Source organism: Pristiophorus japonicus, unplaced genomic scaffold (genome assembly GCF_044704955.1).
Source record: "Pristiophorus japonicus isolate sPriJap1 unplaced genomic scaffold, sPriJap1.hap1 HAP1_SCAFFOLD_385, whole genome shotgun sequence".
NCBI lineage: Eukaryota > Metazoa > Chordata > Chondrichthyes > Pristiophoridae > Pristiophorus > Pristiophorus japonicus.
In genome coordinates, this window is record NW_027253707.1 from 56,318 (window position 1) to 74,317 (window position 18,000).

An 18,000-nucleotide genomic window follows, 5' to 3' on the forward strand; every position below is an offset into this window, starting at 1 on the left:
CAGTAAGACCTCCCTGCTCCTATATTCAAATCTCCTCGCTATGAAGGCCAACATGCCTTCTTCAACGCCTGCTGTACCTGCATGCCAAACTTCAATGACTGATGTACCATGACACCCAGGTCTCGTTGCACTTCCCCTTTTCCTAATCTGTCACCATTCAGATAATATTCTGTCTTCTTATTTTTGCCACCAAAGTGGATAACCTCACGTTTATCCACATTATACTGCATCTGCCATGCATTTGCCCACTCACTTAACCTGTCCAAGTCACCCTGCAGCCTCTTAGCATCCTCCTCACAGCTCACACCCCCACCCAGCTTAGTGTCATCTGCAAATTTGGGGATATTACATTCAATTCCTTCATCTAAATCATTGATGTATATTGTAATTAGCTGGGGTCCCAGCACTGAGCCCTGCGGCACCCCATTGGTCACTGCCTGCCATTCTGAAAAGGACCCGTTTAATTTGGGCCTCTACTCATTGGAACTCAGAAGCTTGAGAGCTGATCTTATCGAAATGTATAAAATTATGAGGGAGCTGGAAAAGGTGGATGCAGAGAGAATGTTTCCACTGATGGGGGCATAGTCTGAGAATAAGGGGCCGCCCATTTAAAACAGAGATGAGGAGAAATTTCTTTTCTCAGAGGGTTGTAAATCTGTGGAATTCGCTACCTCAGAGAGCTGTGGAAGCTGGGACATTGAATAAATTTAAGGCAGAGATAGACGGTTTCTTAAACGATAAGGGGATAAGGGGTTAGGGGGAGCAGGCGGGGAAGTGGAGCTGAGTCCATGATTGGATCAACCAAAATCTTATTGAATGGTGGAGCAGGCTCGAGGGGCCCTATGGCCGACTCCTGCTCCTATTTCTTATGTTCTAAAGCCCTACACCGGATTTCGTTGAGGTGACGATGCCGCCACTGACCCCCACCCCCACTTGGCCATTGTGGGTCACTGAACATAATAAAACAAGAGGAAATGCTCTGGTGCTCCAGTCACCCGTTTATTGTACACCAATAGAATCTAGAATAAATCTCAGCGGGTCAGGCAGCATCTGTGGAGAGAGAGACAAGAGTTAACGTTTCAGGTCGCCGACCCTTCACCCATTCGGAGAAACGGTTAACTCTGTTTCTCTCTCCACAGATGCTGCCTGACCTGCTGAGATTTCCAGAATTCTCATTTGCTATTTCGGATTCCAGCCTTCGCAGTATTTTGCTATTGTAATAGAATCTAGAACTTGTCTTTGTGTCTCGGCGGAACTGTAACAAATCTCCAACGTTCCGAGCGGGAAGAGTCCATTGTCTCTCCTTTGCCCTTGTGTGGTGGAGCTAGGGCAGTAACTGTGAGGTCAAGAAAGAAATTGCATTTCTGTAGCGCCTTGCACGATCTCAGGACGTCCCACAGCGCCTCACAACCAACGAAGTGCCTTCATTATCGAAGAAGATAGACAGAACATCATTTTCCTTTTGCAGGGAGTTCTTTGATGACCGATGAGATCTGTTTCTGCTGGAAATGAGTGTCCGCAGATTGACCACTGGGTCCCGGGTCCTCCAGGTTGGGAATCTTCAGGCGAGACTTCCTCACCTGGCGTTTTATATTCAGCATCAGCGATACGACGGATCATGGAAGGATGGCCTCTCACCGCACTCTCTCATCTTGAGCAAGCTGTTCCCACTTAAGGGCCGTCTATTTTGCACTGTTACAGAGGTGCTTTTAAGCAGTCTTTACATCTATTTTTGTCCTCCACAAAGCCGTTTCCCATTTGTCAATGTGCCATTAATATATCTTGGGGATTCGTCCATCAGACCTTGAGCTGACCATTGCAGCTGTGCATCACGACCAGAGCAGCCACACTCAGCTTGTCAGCGTTTGTAAAACCTTTGGTGTCAGCGATCTGGTCGTCTTTGAAGATTTGATTGGTAGTCACTGTTGTAACAACAACTTGCATTTATATAGCACCTCCGCCGTTGTAAAATGTCCCAAGGCGCTACACAGGAGTGTAATCAGGTTAAATTTGACACCGAGCCACCTAAGGAGATATTAGGACAGGTGACCAAAAGCTTGGCCAGAGAGGGAGGTTTTAAGGAGTGTCTTAAAAGGTGAGAGAGGGCAGAGAGGTTTAGGGAGGGAATTCCAGAGCTTAGGGCCCAGGCAGCTGAAGGCACGGCTGCCAATGGTGGAGCGATGGAAATCGGGGATGAACAAGAGGCCAGAATTGAAGAAACACAGAGGTCTCCGGGGATTGTGGGGCTACAGAGATAGGGAGGGGCGAGGTCATACAGGGATTTGAAAACATGGCAGCCAATTTGCACACAGCAAGATCGCACAAACAGAACTTGGATAATGACCAGCTAATCTGTTTCAGTGATGCTGGTTGAGAGCAGGGACAACTCTGCTATTCTGAGTCAAAATAGTGGTCATGGGATTTTTTATGTCCACCCGATAGGGCAGGCGAGGGTCTTGGTTTAATGTCTTATCTGAACGATGACACCTCCGACAGTGCAGCGCTCCCTCAGCACTGCACCAGGAGAGCCAGCCTGGATTATGGGCTCAAGTCCCTGGAATGGGACTCCAGCTGACACCCTTCGGTTTCGGAGGCGGGAGTGCTGCCCACTGAGACATGACTGGCACCGGTAGAACTGGCATCCATTTCAACGGCTTGAGGACTGTCCCCCCCCCCCACCCCGAGACGATGGTCTTCTCCTGTGATGGTCAACGTGCACTCTGGACACTCTGATCGTTCCGCTGGTCCGTCACACTCTCCGACGGTGTACGGGTGCCCACTGGGGCACTGGTACCAGTCACGCTTTGCCAACGCCATAACCTTGGCCAGCGTCAACCGGTCGTCCTCCGGAATCCACAGCCCCTCGCACGGGTGGACTTTCCTGATCTCCTCCAGGTCCCGTCTGACCGCCCGCTCCGTGTCCTCGGTCAGTTTCCCGTCCAGGGCCCGCAGCGCCAGGTCGACGGTGGCCCGCGTGTCCCCCGCCAGCCCCCCCCCCCGCCACCCCCGGCCTCGCGGTGACTGAGCAGCCGCATCAGGTCGGCCAGGTAGGAGATCCTGGCGATCACGTTCCTGCGCTCCCGCAGCTGCTGGCCGCTGAAGGCGGGCCGCATGGCCGCCAGCCACAAGTCCACCCGGGTCAGCATGAGCTCCAGGCCCTGCCGGTGCTCCAGCGTGCAGGCCTTGGCCTGCCGCCGCACCGCGTCCAAGAACCGGGGGTGCCGCACTTGGGGCAGGCCTCCAGCCGCAAGGGCCGGGGCTCGGCCCACCCGCTGGTCCATCAGCCGGTCCATGCCGCCTGCCTCCAGGGCGTGCCCGCAGTCCTCCAGCACCACCAAGCGGGCCCCCGGGTCGCCCTGGGTCCCGAAGAGGGCCGTGGTCAGCTCGCCGGTGTGGCAGACGCGGCAGAGGGTCGGGCCGGTCTCGCCGCACAGCCCGGCACAGGGGTGGCCGCAGGGCAGGGCCCGGTGGCAGGGCTGCTGGCATCGGGGCCGGTCGCAGTCCTGGCCGCACCAGCGGGTGCACTGGTGGTGCCCGCAGCGGTTGGCGCAGTGCCGGCGGCAAGGCAGGCTGCTGTCGGTGCACGGCTCCTTGCGCTGGTGGGAGCAGGCCAGCGGCCGGCCGCACCGCAGGTTACAGCCCCGGTGCAGCCGGTCCCCCCGCCCCAGGCAGTCCGCGCAGGTGCCCCGGCACGGGTGGCCCCGCAGCCGGCCGTGGCCTCGTCGCAGCCGTCCCGGCACAGCCACCGGCAGCGGTGCCCGCACTCCCGCGCACGCTCGCGGGGCCGCTCGCAGGCCTCACGCCACCCGCTGGCCGTGCCCGCAGCCCGGCAGCACCTTCTCCACCGGCTGCCCGCACAGACCGCACTCCTCCCAGCAGCGCTTGGGGCACCGGTGCCCTCCCGCGCAGCACGTCCGCTCGCAGGCCTCCTGGCACCGGTACTGCCCGGTCAGAGCCCCCTCCTCCAGCAGGGCCAGCAGCTTCTCCCACATCTTGCCCTCGGGGCTGCGCAGCAGGTTGTGGACGTTGCCCAGGCAGTAGAAGCCCACCTTGGCCCGGGACAAGGCCACGCACAGGCGGTTCGTGTCGCTCAGGAAGCCCACCTTGCCCACCCGGTTGCTGCGCACCAGCGACAGCAGAACAATGTCGTTCTCCTCCCCCTGGAAGTCGTCGAGGGCCTTGACGGAGACCCCGCCCAGCCCGCCCTCCCAGGCCAGCACACGGATCGCCCGCGTCTGGGCCGTGTAGGGGGTCAGCACGGTGAGCTGCCTGGCGGCGTAGCCCTGCCTCAGGAGGTGCTGGCACAGCCGACCAGGAAGCGGGCCTCGTACTGGTTGCTGTGACTGTGAGTCTCCACGCCATGGTCCTCGTCCATCTGGTGCTGGATGAAGATGTTGATCGTGAGACCCTGAGGAAGAGCGAGAAAGGCAGTGTAAGCACGGAGTGGGCTTTGATCACAGTCAGTCGTTGTCCAGATACCACTCTCAATGACTCCCGATATCTCCCACCCCCAGCTCAGATACCTCACCCCAGATACCTCATCCCCAGATACCTCATCCCCAGATACCTCACCCCCAGATACCTCACCCCCAGATACCTCACCCCCAGATACCTCACCCCCAGATGCCTCACCCCCAGATACCTAATCCCCAGGTTCCTCACCCCCAGATACCTCATCCCCAGATACCTCATCCCCAGGTTCCTCACCCCCAGATACCTCACCCCAGATACCTCATCCCCAGATACCTCATCCCCAAATACCTCACCCCCAGATACCTCACCCCCAGATACTTCACCCCTAGGAAACTCACCCCAGAAACCTCACCCCCAGGAACCTCACCCCCAGATACCTCATCCCCAGATACCTCATCCCCAGATACCTCACCTCAGATACCTCACGCCCAGGTACCTCATCCCCAGATACCTCACCCCCAGATACCTCATCCCCAGATACCTCACCCCCAGATACCTCATCCCAGGTTCCTCATCCCCAGATACCTCACCCCCAGATACCTCACCCCCAGATACCTCACCCCCAGATACCTCATCCCCAGGTACCTCATCCCCAGATACCTCATCCCCAGATACCTCACCCGCAGATACCTCATCCCCAGATACCTCATCCCCAGATAACTCACCCCCAGATACCTCATCCCCAGATACCTCATCCATAGGTACCTCATCCCCAGGTACCTCATCCCCAGGTTCCTCATCCCCAGGTACCTCACCCCCAGATACCTCATCCCCAGATACCTCATCCCCAGATACCTCACCCCCAGATACCTCATCCCCAGATACCTCATCCCCAGATACCTCACCCCCAGATTCCTCATCCCCAGATACCTCATCCCCAGATACCTCACCCCCAGGTACCTCATCCCCAGATACCTCATCCCCAGATACCTCACCCCCAGGTTCCTCATCCCCAGATACCTCATCCCCAGATACCTCATCCCCAGGTTCCTCATCCCCAGATACCTCATCCCCAGATACCTCACCCCCAGATCACTCACCCCCAGATACCTCACCCCCCGATACCTCATCCCCAGATACCTCACCCCCAGATACCTCATCCCCAGATACCTCACCCCCAGGTTCCTCATCCCCAGATACCTCATCCCCAGATACCTCATCCCCAGATACCTCACCCCCAGGTTCCTCATCCCCAGATACCTCAACCCAGGTTCCTCATCCCCAGATACCTCACCCCCAGATACCTCATCCCCAGATACCTCACCCCCAGGTACCTCATCCCCAGATACCTCATCCCCAGATACCTCACCCCCAGATACCTCACCCCCAGATACCTCACCCCCAGGTACCTCATCCCCAGATACCTCATCCCCAGATACCTCACCCCCAGATACCTCACCCCCAGATACCTCATCCCCAGGTTCCTCATCCCCAGATACCACATCCCCAGATACCTCATCCCCAGATACCTCACCCCCAGATACCTCATCCCCAGATACCTCACCCCCAGATACCTCATCCCCAGATACCTCACCCCCAGATACCTCATCCCCAGATACCTCACCCCCAGATACCTCATCCCCAGATACCTCACCTCCAGGTACCTCATCCCCAGGTACCTCATCCCCAGGTTCCTCATCCCCAGGTACCTCACCCCCAGATATCTCATCCCCAGATACCTCATCCCCAGATACCTCATCCCAGATACCTCATCCCCAGATACCTCATCCCCAGATACCTCATCCCCAGATACCTCACCCCCAGGTTCCTCATCCCCAGATACCTCATCCCCAAACACCTCACCCCCAGATACCTCATCCCCAGATACCTCATCCCCAGATACCTCACCCCCAGGTTCCTCATCTCCAGATACCTCATCCCCAGATACCTCACCCCCAGGTTCCTCATCCCCAGATACCTCATCCCCAGATATCTCATCCCCAGGTTCCTCATCCCCAGATACCTCATCCCCAGATACCTTACCCCCAGATACCTCATCCCCAGATACCTCACCCCCAGGTTTCTCATCCCCAGATACCTCACCCGCAGATACCTCACCCCCAGATACCTCACCCCCAGGTTCCTCATCCCCAGATACTCACCCCCAGGTACCTCATCCCCAGGTACCTCATCCCCAGATACCTCACACCCAGATACCTCACGCCCAGATACCTCACCCCCAGATACCTCATCCCCAGATACCTCAGCCCCAGATACCTCATCCCCAAGTACCTCACCCCCAGATACCTCATCCCCAGATACCTCATCCCCAGGTACCTCACCTCCAGTTACCTCATCCCCAGATACCTCACCCCCAGATACCTCATCCCCAGGTACCTCGCCCCCAGATATCACACCCGCAGATACATCATCCCCACATACCTCACCCCCAGATACCTCACCCCCAGATACCTCACCCCCAGATACCTCATCCCCAGATACCTCACCCCCAGATACCTCACTCCCAGGTACCTCACCCCAGGTACCTCATCCCCAGATACCTCAACCCAGATACCTCACCCCCAGATACCTCACCGCCAGATACCTCATCCCCAGCTACCTCATCCCCAGATACCTCACCCCTAGATATCTCATCCCCAGGTACCTCACCCCCAGATACCTCATCCCCAGATACCTCACCCCCAGATAACTCACCCCCAGATACCTCATCCACAGATACCTCATCCCCAGATACCTCACCCCCAGGTACCTCACCCCAGGTACCTCATCCCCAGATACCTCAACCCAGATACCTCACCCCCAGATACTTCACCGCCAGATACCTCATCCCCAGCTACCTCATCCCCAGATGCCTCACCCCGAGATATCTCATCCCCAGGTACCTCACCCCCAGATAACTCATCCCCAGGTTCCTCATCCCCAGATACCTCACCCCCAGACACCTCATCCCCAGACACCTCATCCCCAGATACCTCACCCCCAGATACCTCATCCCCAGATACCTCATCCCCAGATACCTCACCCCCAGATACCTCATCCCCAGATACCTCACCCCCAGATACCTCATCCTCAGCTACCTCATCCCCAGATACCTCACCCCCAGATATCTCATCCCCAGGTACCTCACCCCCAGATACCTCATCCCCAGATACCTCACCCCCAGATAGCTCACCCCCAGGTTCCTCATCCCCAGATACCTCATCCCCAGATACCTCATCCCCAGATACCTCACCCCCAGAAAACTCATCCCCAGATACCTCACCCCCAGGTTCCTCATCCCCAGATACCTCATCCCCAGATACCTCATCCCCAGATACCTCACCCCCAGGTTCCTCATCCCCAGATACCTCAACCCAGGTTCCTCATCCCCAGATACCTCACCCCCAGATACCTCATCCCCAGACACCTCACCCCCAGGTACCTCATCCCCAGATACCTCATCCCCAGATACCTCACCCCCAGGTACCTCACCCCCAGATACCTCACCCCCAGATACCTCATCCCCAGATATCTCACCCCCAGATACCTCATCCCCAGATACCTCACCCCCAGATACCTCATCCCCAGATACCTCATCCCCAGATACCTCACCCCCAGATACCTCATCCCCAGATACCTCACCTCCAGGTACCTCATCCCCAGGTACCTCATTCCCAGGTTCCTCATCCCCAGGTACCTCACCCCCAGATATCTCATCCCCAGATACCTCATCCCCAGATACCTCACCCCCAGATACCTCATCCCAGATACCTCATCCCCAGATACCTCACCCCCAGATACCTCACCCCCAGATACCTCATCCCCAGATACCTCATCCCCAGGTACCTCACACCCAGATACCTCACCCCCAGATACCTCACCCCCAGATACCTCATCCCCAGATACCTCATCCCCAGATACCTCACTCCCAGATACCTCATCCCCAGATACCACATCCCCAGGTACCTCATCCCCAGATACCTCATCCTCAGATACCTCATCCCCAGGTTCCTCATCCTCAGATACCTCATCCCCAGATACCTCATCCCCAGATACCTCACCCCCAGGTACCTCACCCCAGGTACCTCATCCCCAGATACCTCAACCCAGATACCTCACCCCCAGATACTTCACCGCCAGATACCTCATCCCCAGCTACCTCATCCCCAGATGCCTCACCCCGAGATATCTCATCCCCAGGTACCTCACCCCCAGATAACTCATCCCCAGGTTCCTCATCCCCAGATACCTCACCCCCAGACACCTCATCCCCAGACACCTCATCCCCAGATACCTCACCCCCAGATACCTCATCCCCAGATACCTCATCCCCAGATACCTCACCCCCAGATACCTCATCCCCAGATACCTCACCCCCAGATACCTCATCCTCAGCTACCTCATCCCCAGATACCTCACCCCCAGATATCTCATCCCCAGGTACCTCACCCCCAGATACCTCATCCCCAGATACCTCACCCCCAGATAGCTCACCCCCAGGTTCCTCATCCCCAGATACCTCATCCCCAGATACCTCATCCCCAGATACCTCACCCCCAGAAAACTCATCCCCAGATACCTCACCCCCAGGTTCCTCATCCCCAGATACCTCATCCCCAGATACCTCATCCCCAGATACCTCACCCCCAGGTTCCTCATCCCCAGATACCTCAACCCAGGTTCCTCATCCCCAGATAACTCACCCCCAGATACCTCATCCCCAGACACCTCACCCCCAGGTACCTCATCCCCAGATACCTCATCCCCAGATACCTCACCCCCAGGTACCTCACCCCCAGATACCTCACCCCCAGATACCTCATCCCCAGATATCTCACCCCCAGATACCTCATCCCCAGATACCTCACCCCCAGATACCTCATCCCCAGATACCTCATCCCCAGATACCTCACCCCCAGATACCTCATCCCCAGATACCTCACCTCCAGGTACCTCATCCACAGGTACCTCATTCCCAGGTTCCTCATCCCCAGGTACCTCACCCCCAGATATCTCATCCCCAGATACCTCATCCCCAGATACCTCACCCCCAGATACCTCATCCCAGATACCTCATCCCCAGATACCTCACCCCCAGATACCTCACCCCCAGATACCTGATCCCCAGATACCTCATCCCCAGGTACCTCACACCCAGATACCTCACCCCCAGATACCTCACCCCCAGATACCTCATCCCCAGATACCTCATCCCCAGATACCTCACCCCCAGATACCTCATCCCCAGGTACCTCATCCCCAGGTACCTCATCCCCAGGTACCTCATCCCCAGATACCTCATCCTCAGATACCTCACACCCAATTACCTCATCCCCAGATACCTCACCCCCAGGTTCCTCATCCCCAGATACCACATCCCCAGATACCTCACCCCCAGATACCTCATCCCCAGATACCTCATCCCCAGATACCTCACCCCCAGGTTCCTCATCCCCAGATACCTCATCCCCAGATACCTCATCCCCAGATACCTCACCCCCAGGTTCCTCATCTCCAGATACCTCATCCCCAGATACCTCACCCCCAGGTTCCTCATCCCCAGATACCTCATCCCCAGATACCTCATCCCCAGGTTCCTCATCCCCAGATACCTCATCCCCTGATACCTCACCCCCAGAAACCTCATCCCCAGATACCTCACCCCCAGGTTCCTCATCCCCAGATACCTCACCCGCAGATACCTCACCCCCAGATACCTCACACCCAGGTTTCTCATCCCCAGATACCTCACCCCCAGATACCTCACCCCCAGATACCTCATTCCCAGATACCTCATCCCCAGATACCTCACCCCCAGATACCTCACCCCAGATACCTCACCCCAGGTACCTCACACCCAGGTACCTCATCCCCAGGTACCTCATCCCCAGATACCTCACACCCAGATACCTCACGCCCAGATACCTCACCCTCCGATACCTCATCCACAGATACCTCATCCCCAGATACCTCATCCCCAGATACCTCATCCCCAGGTACCTCACCCCCAGATACCTCATCCCCAGATACCTCATCCCCAGGTACCTCACCCCCAGTTACCTCATCCCCAGATACCTCATCCCCAGATACCTCACCCCCAGATACCTCATCCCCAGGTACCTCACCCCCAGTTACCTCATCCCCAGATACCTCATCCCCAGGTACCTCACCCCCATATATCTCACCCCCAGATACCTAATCCCCAGATAGCTCACCCCCAGATACCTCACCCCCAGGTACCTCACCCCCAGGTACCTCATCCCCAGATACCTCAACCCAGATACCTCACCCCAAGATACCTCACCGCCAGATACCTCATCCCCAGCTACCTCATCCCCAGATACCTCACCCCCAGATACCTCATCCCCAGGTACCTCACCCCCAGATACCTCATCCCCAGATGCCTCACCCCCAGATAACTCACCCCCAGATACCTCATCCACAGATACCTCATCCCCAGGTTCCTCATCCCCAGATACCTCACCCCCAGACACCTCATCCCCAGACACCTCATCCCCAGATACCTCACCCCCAGATACCTCATCCCCAGATACCTCACCCCAAGATACCTCATCCCCAGATACCTCACCCCAAGATACCTCATCCCCAGATACCTCACCCCCAGATACCTCATCCCCAGATACCACATCCCCACGTACCTCATCCCCAGATACCTCATCCCCAGATACCTCATCCCCAGGTTCCTCATCCCCAGATACCTCATCCCCAGATACCTCATCCCCAGGTTCCTCATCCCCAGATACCTCATCCCCAGGTTCCTCATCCCCAGATACCTCATCCCCAGATACCTCACTCCCAGATACCTCATCCCCAGATACCTCATCCCCAGCTACCTCACACCCAGATACCTCACCCCCAGATACCTCACCCCCAGATACCTCATCCCCAGATACCTCATCCCCAGGTACCTCACACCCAGATACCTCACCCCCAGATACCTCACCCCCAGATACCTCATCCCCAGATACCTCATCCCCAGATACCTCACCCCCAGATACCTCATCTCCAGATACCTCATCCCCAGGTACCTCACCCCCAGATACCTCACCCCCAGATACCTCATTCCCAGATACCTCATCCCCAGATAGCTCATCCCCAGATACCTCATCCTCAGATACCTCATCCCCAGATACCTCACACCCAAATACCTCATCCCCAGATACCTCACCCCCAGGTTCCTCATCCCCAGATACCACATCCCCAGATACCTCACCCCCAGATACCTCATCCCCAGATACATCACCCCCAGGTTCCTCATCCCCAGATACCTCACCCCCAGATTCCTCATCCCCAGGTTCCTCACCCCCAGATACCTCACCCCCAGATACCTCATCCCCAGATACCTCACCCCCAGATACCTCATCCCCAGGTTCCTCATCCCCAGATACCTCATCCTCAGATACCTCATCCCCGGATACCTCAACCCCAGTTACCTCATCCTCAGGTTCCACATCCCCAGATACCTCATCCCCAGATACCTCACCCCCAGATACCTCACCCCCAGATACCTCATCCCCAGGTTCCTCATCATCAGATACCTCATCCCCAGATACCTCACCCCCAGATACCTCACCCACAGATACCTCACCCCCAGGTACCTCACCCCCAGATACCTCACCCCCAGATACCTCATCCCCAGATACCTCACCCCAAGGTTCCTCATCCCCAGATAACTCATCCCCAGATACCTCATCCCCAGATACCTCACCCCCAGGTTCCTCATCCCCAGATACCTCATCCCCAGATACCTCATCCCCAGGTTCCTCATCCCCAGATACCTCATCCCCAGATACCTCACCCCCAGATACCTCAGCCCCAGATACCTCATCCCCAAATACCTCAGCCCCAGATACCTCATCCCCAGATACCTCATCCCCAGATACCTCACCCCCAGGTTCCTCATCCCCAGATACCTCATCCCCAGATACCTCATCCCCAGATACCTCACCCCAAGGTTCCTCATCCCCAGATAACTCATCCCCAGATACCTCATCCCCAGATACCTCACCCCCAGGTTCCTCATCCCCAGATACCTCATCCCCAGATACCTCATCCCCAGGTTCCTCATCCCCAGATACCTCCTCGCCAGATACCTCACCCCCAGATACCTCAGCCCCAGATACCTCATCCCCAAATACCTCAGCCCCAGATACCTCATCCCCAGATACCTCATCCCCAGATACCTCACCCCCAGGTTCCTCATCCCCAGATACCTCATCCCCAGATACCTCACCCCCAGATACATCACCCCCAGGTTCCTCATCCCCAGATACCTCACCCCCAGATTCCTCATCCCCAGGTTCCTCACCCCCAGATACCTCACCCCCAGATACCTCATCCCCAGATACCTCACCCCCAGATACCTCATCCCCAGGTTCCTCATCCCCAGATACCTCATCCTCAGATACCTCATCCCCGGATACCTCAACCCCAGTTACCTCATCCCCAGGTTCCTCATCCCCAGATACCTCATCCCCAGATACCTCACCCCCAGAAACCTCACCCCCAGATACCTCACCCCCAGATACCTCACCCCCAGATACCTCATCCCCAGATACCTCACCCCCAGATACCTCACCCACAGATACCTCACCCCCAGGTACCTCACCCCCAGATACCTCACCCCCAGATACCTCACCCCCAGGTTCCTCATCCCCAGATACCTCATCCCCAGATACCTCATCCCCAGATACCTCATCCCCAGGTACCTCACCCCAGGTACCTCATCCCCAGATACCTCAACCCAGATACCTCACCCCCAGATACTTCACCGCCAGATACCTCATCCCCAGCTACCTCATCCCCAGATGCCTCACCCCGAGATATCTCATCCCCAGGTACCTCACCCCCAGATAACTCATCCCCAGGTTCCTCATCCCCAGATACCTCACCCCCAGACACCTCATCCCCAGACACCTCATCCCCAGATACCTCACCCCCAGATACCTCATCCCCAGATACCTCATCCCCAGATACCTCACCCCCAGATACCTCATCCCCAGATACCTCACCCCCAGATACCTCATCCTCAGCTACCTCATCCCCAGATACCTCACCCCCAGATATCTCATCCCCAGGTACCTCACCCCCAGATACCTCATCCCCAGATACCTCACCCCCAGATAGCTCACCCCCAGGTTCCTCATCCCCAGATACCTCATCCCCAGATACCTCATCCCCAGATACCTCACCCCCAGAAAACTCATCCCCAGATACCTCACCCCCAGGTTCCTCATCCCCAGATACCTCATCCCCAGATACCTCATCCCCAGATACCTCACCCCCAGGTTCCTCATCCCCAGATACCTCAACCCAGGTTCCTCATCCCCAGATACCTCACCCCCAGATACCTCATCCCCAGACACCTCACCCCCAGGTACCTCATCCCCAGATACCTCATCCCCAGATACCTCACCCCCAGGTACCTCACCCCCAGATACCTCACCCCCAGATACCTCATCCCCAGATATCTCACCCCCAGATACCTCATCCCCAGATACCTCACCCCCAGATACCTCATCCCCAGATACCTCATCCCCAGATACCTCACCCCCAGATACCTCATCCCCAGATACCTCACCTCCAGGTACCTCATCCACAGGTACCTCATTCCCAGGTTCCTCATCCCCAGGTACCTCACCCCCAGATATCTCATCCCCAGATACCTCATCCCCAGATACCTCACCCCCAGATACCTCATCCCCAGATACCTCATCCCCAGATACCTCACCCCCAGATACCTCACCCCCAGATACCTGATCCCCAGATACCTCATCCCCAGGTACCTCACACCCAGATACCTCACCCCCAGATACCTCACCCCCAGATACCTCATCCCCAGATACCTCATCCCCAGATACCTCACCCCCAGATACCTCATCCCCAGGTACCTCATCCCCAGGTACCTCATCCCCAGGTACCTCATCCCCAGATACCTCATCCTCAGATACCTCACACCCAATTACCTCATCCCCAGATACCTCACCCCCAGGTTCCTCATCCCCAGATACCACATCCCCAGATACCTCACCCCCAGATACCTCATCCCCAGATACCTCATCCCCAGATACCTCACCCCCAGGTTCCTCATCCCCAGATACCTCATCCCCAGATACCTCATCCCCAGATACCTCACCCCCAGGTTCCTCATCTCCAGATACCTCATCCCCAGATACCTCACCCCCAGGTTCCTCATCCCCAGATACCTCATCCCCAGATACCTCATCCCCAGGTTCCTCATCCCCAGATACCTCATCCCCTGATACCTCACCCCCAGAAACCTCATCCCCAGATACCTCACCCCCAGGTTCCTCATCCCCAGATACCTCACCCGCAGATACCGCACCCCCAGATACCTCACACCCAGGTTTCTCATCCCCAGATACCTCACCCCCAGATACCTCACCCCCAGATACCTCATTCCCAGATACCTCATCCCCAGATACCTCACCCCCAGATACCTCACCCCAGATACCTCACCCCAGGTACCTCACACCCAGGTACCTCATCCCCAGGTACCTCATCCCCAGATACCTCACACCCAGATACCTCACGCCCAGATACCTCACCCTCCGATACCTCATCCACAGATACCTCATCCCCAGATACCTCATCCCCAGATACCTCATCCCCAGGTACCTCACCCCCAGATACCTCATCCCCAGATACCTCATCCCCAGGTACCTCACCCCCAGTTACCTCATCCCCAGATACCTCATCCCCAGATACCTCACCCCCAGATACCTCATCCCCAGGTACCTCACCCCCAGTTACCTCATCCCCAGATACCTCATCCCCAGGTACCTCACCCCCATATACCTCACCCCCAGATACCTAATCCCCAGATAGCTCACCCCCAGATACCTCACCCCGAGGTACCTCACCCCCAGGTACCTCATCCCCAGATACCTCAACCCAGATACCTCATCCCCAGATACCTCACCGCCAGATACCTCATCCCCAGCTACCTCATCCCCAGATACCTCACCCCCAGATACCTCATCCCCAGGTACCTCACCCCCAGATACCTCATCCCCAGATGCCTCACCCCCAGATAACTCACCCCCAGATACCTCATCCACAGATACCTCATCCCCAGGTTCCTCATCCCCAGATACCTCACCCCCAGACACCTCATCCCCAGACACCTCATCCCCAGATACCTCACCCCCAGATACCTCATCCCCAGATACCTCATCCCCAGATACCTCACCCCCAGATACCTCATCCCCAGATACCTCACCCCAAGATACCTCATCCCCAGATACCTCACCCCCAGATACCTCATTCCCAGATACCACATCCCCACGTACCTCATCCCCAGATACCTCATCCCCAGATACCTCATCCCCAGGTTCCTCATCCCCAGATACCTCATCCCCAGATACCTCATCCCCAGATACCTCATCCCCAAACACCTCACCCCCAGATACCTCATCCCCAGATACCTCATCCCCAGATACCTCACCCCCAGGTTCCTCATCTCCAGATACCTCATCCCCAGATACCTCACCCCCAGGTTCCTCATCCACAGATACCTCATCCCCAGATATCTCATCCCCAGGTTCCTCATTCCCAGATACCTCATCCCCAGATACCTCACCCCCAGATACCTCATCCCCAGATACCTCACCCCCAGGTTTCTCATCCCCAGATACCTCACCCGCAGATACCTCACCCCCAGATACCTCACCCCCAGGTTCCTCATCCCCAGATACTCACCCCCAGATACCTCACCCCCAGATACCTCATTCCTAGATACCTCATCCCCAGATACCTCACCCCCAGATACCTCACCCCAGATACCTCACCCCAGCTACCTCACCCCCAGGTACCTCATCCCCAGGTACCTCATCCCCAGATACCTCACACCCAGATACCTCACGCCCAGATACCTCACCCCCAGATACCTCATCCCCAGATACCTCATCCCCAGATACCTCATCCCCAGATACCTCATCCCCAAGTACCTCACCCCCAGATACCTCATCCCCAGATACCTCATCCCCAGGTACCTCACCTCCAGTTACCTCATCCCCAGATACCTCACCCCCAGATATCTCATCCCCAGGTACCTCGCCCCAAGATATCACACCCGCAGATACATCATCCCCACATACCTCACCCCCAGATACCTCACCCCCAGATACCTCACCCCCAGATACCTCATCCCCAGATACCTCACCCCCAGATACCTCACTCCCAGGTACCTCACCCCAAGTACCTCATCCCCAGATACCTCAACCCAGATACCTCACCCCCAGATACCTCACCGCCAGATACCTCATCCCCAGCTACCTCATCCCCAGATACCTCACCCCTAGATATCTCATCCCCAGGTACCTCACCCCCAGATACCTCATCCCCAGATACCTCACCCCCAGATAACTCACCCCCAGATACCTCATCCACAGATACCTCATCCCCAGGTTCCTCATCCCCAGATACCTCACCCCCAGACACCTCATCCCCAGACACCTCATCCCCAGACACCTCATCCCCAGATACCTCACCCCCAGATACCTCATCCCCAGATACCTCATCCCCAGATACCTCACCCCCAGATACCTCATCCCCAGATACCACATCCCCAGGTACCTCATCCCCAGATACCTCATCCCCAGATACCTCATCCCCAGGTTCCTCATCCCCAGATACCTCATCCCCAGATACCTCATCCCCAGATACCTGATCCCCAGATACCTCACCCCCAGGTACCTCACCCCAGGTACCTCATCCCCAGATACCTCAATCCAGATACCTCACCCCCAGATACTTCACCGCCAGATAACTCATCCCCAGCTACCTCATCCCCAGATGCCTCACCCCGAGATATCTCATCCCCAGGTACCTCACCCCCAGATAACTCATCCCCAGGTTCCTCATCCCCAGATACCTAACCCCCAGACACCTCATCCCCAGACACCTCATCCCCAGATACCTCACCCCCAGATACCTCATCCCCAGATACCTCATCCCCAGATACCTTACCCCCAGATACCTCATCCCCAGATACCTCACCCCCAGATACCTCATCCCCAGATACCTCACCCCCAGATAGCTCACCCCCAGATACCTCACCACCAGATACCTCATCCCCAGATACCTCACCCCCAGATACCTCACCCCCAGGTACCTCACCCCAGGTACCTCATCCCCAGATAACTCAACCCAGATACCTCACCCCCAGATACCTCACCGCCAGATACCTCATCCTCAGCTACCTCATCCCCAGATACCTCACCCCCAGATATCTCATCCCCAGGTACCTCACCCCCAGATACCTCATCCCCAGATACCTCACCCCCAGATAGCTCACCCCCAGGTTCCTCATCCCCAGATACCTCATCCCCAGATACCTCATCCCCAGATACCTCACCCCCAGATACCTCATCCCCAGATACCTCACCCCCAGGTTCCTCATCCCCAGATACCTCATCCCCAGATACCTCACCCCCAGGTTCCTCATCCCCAGATACCTCAACCCAGGTTCCTCATCCCCAGATACCTCACCCCCAGATACCTCATCCCCAGATACCTCACCCCCAGGTACCTCATCCCCAGATA

General features: G+C 56.8%; 1 pseudogene; it reads right to left on the reverse strand.

Moving 5' to 3' along the window:
• Positions 1-2,538: 2,538 nt before the first annotated feature.
• Positions 2,539-18,000, reverse strand: part of LOC139250522 (NFX1-type zinc finger-containing protein 1-like) — a 533,603-nt pseudogene continuing 518,141 nt past the window's right edge.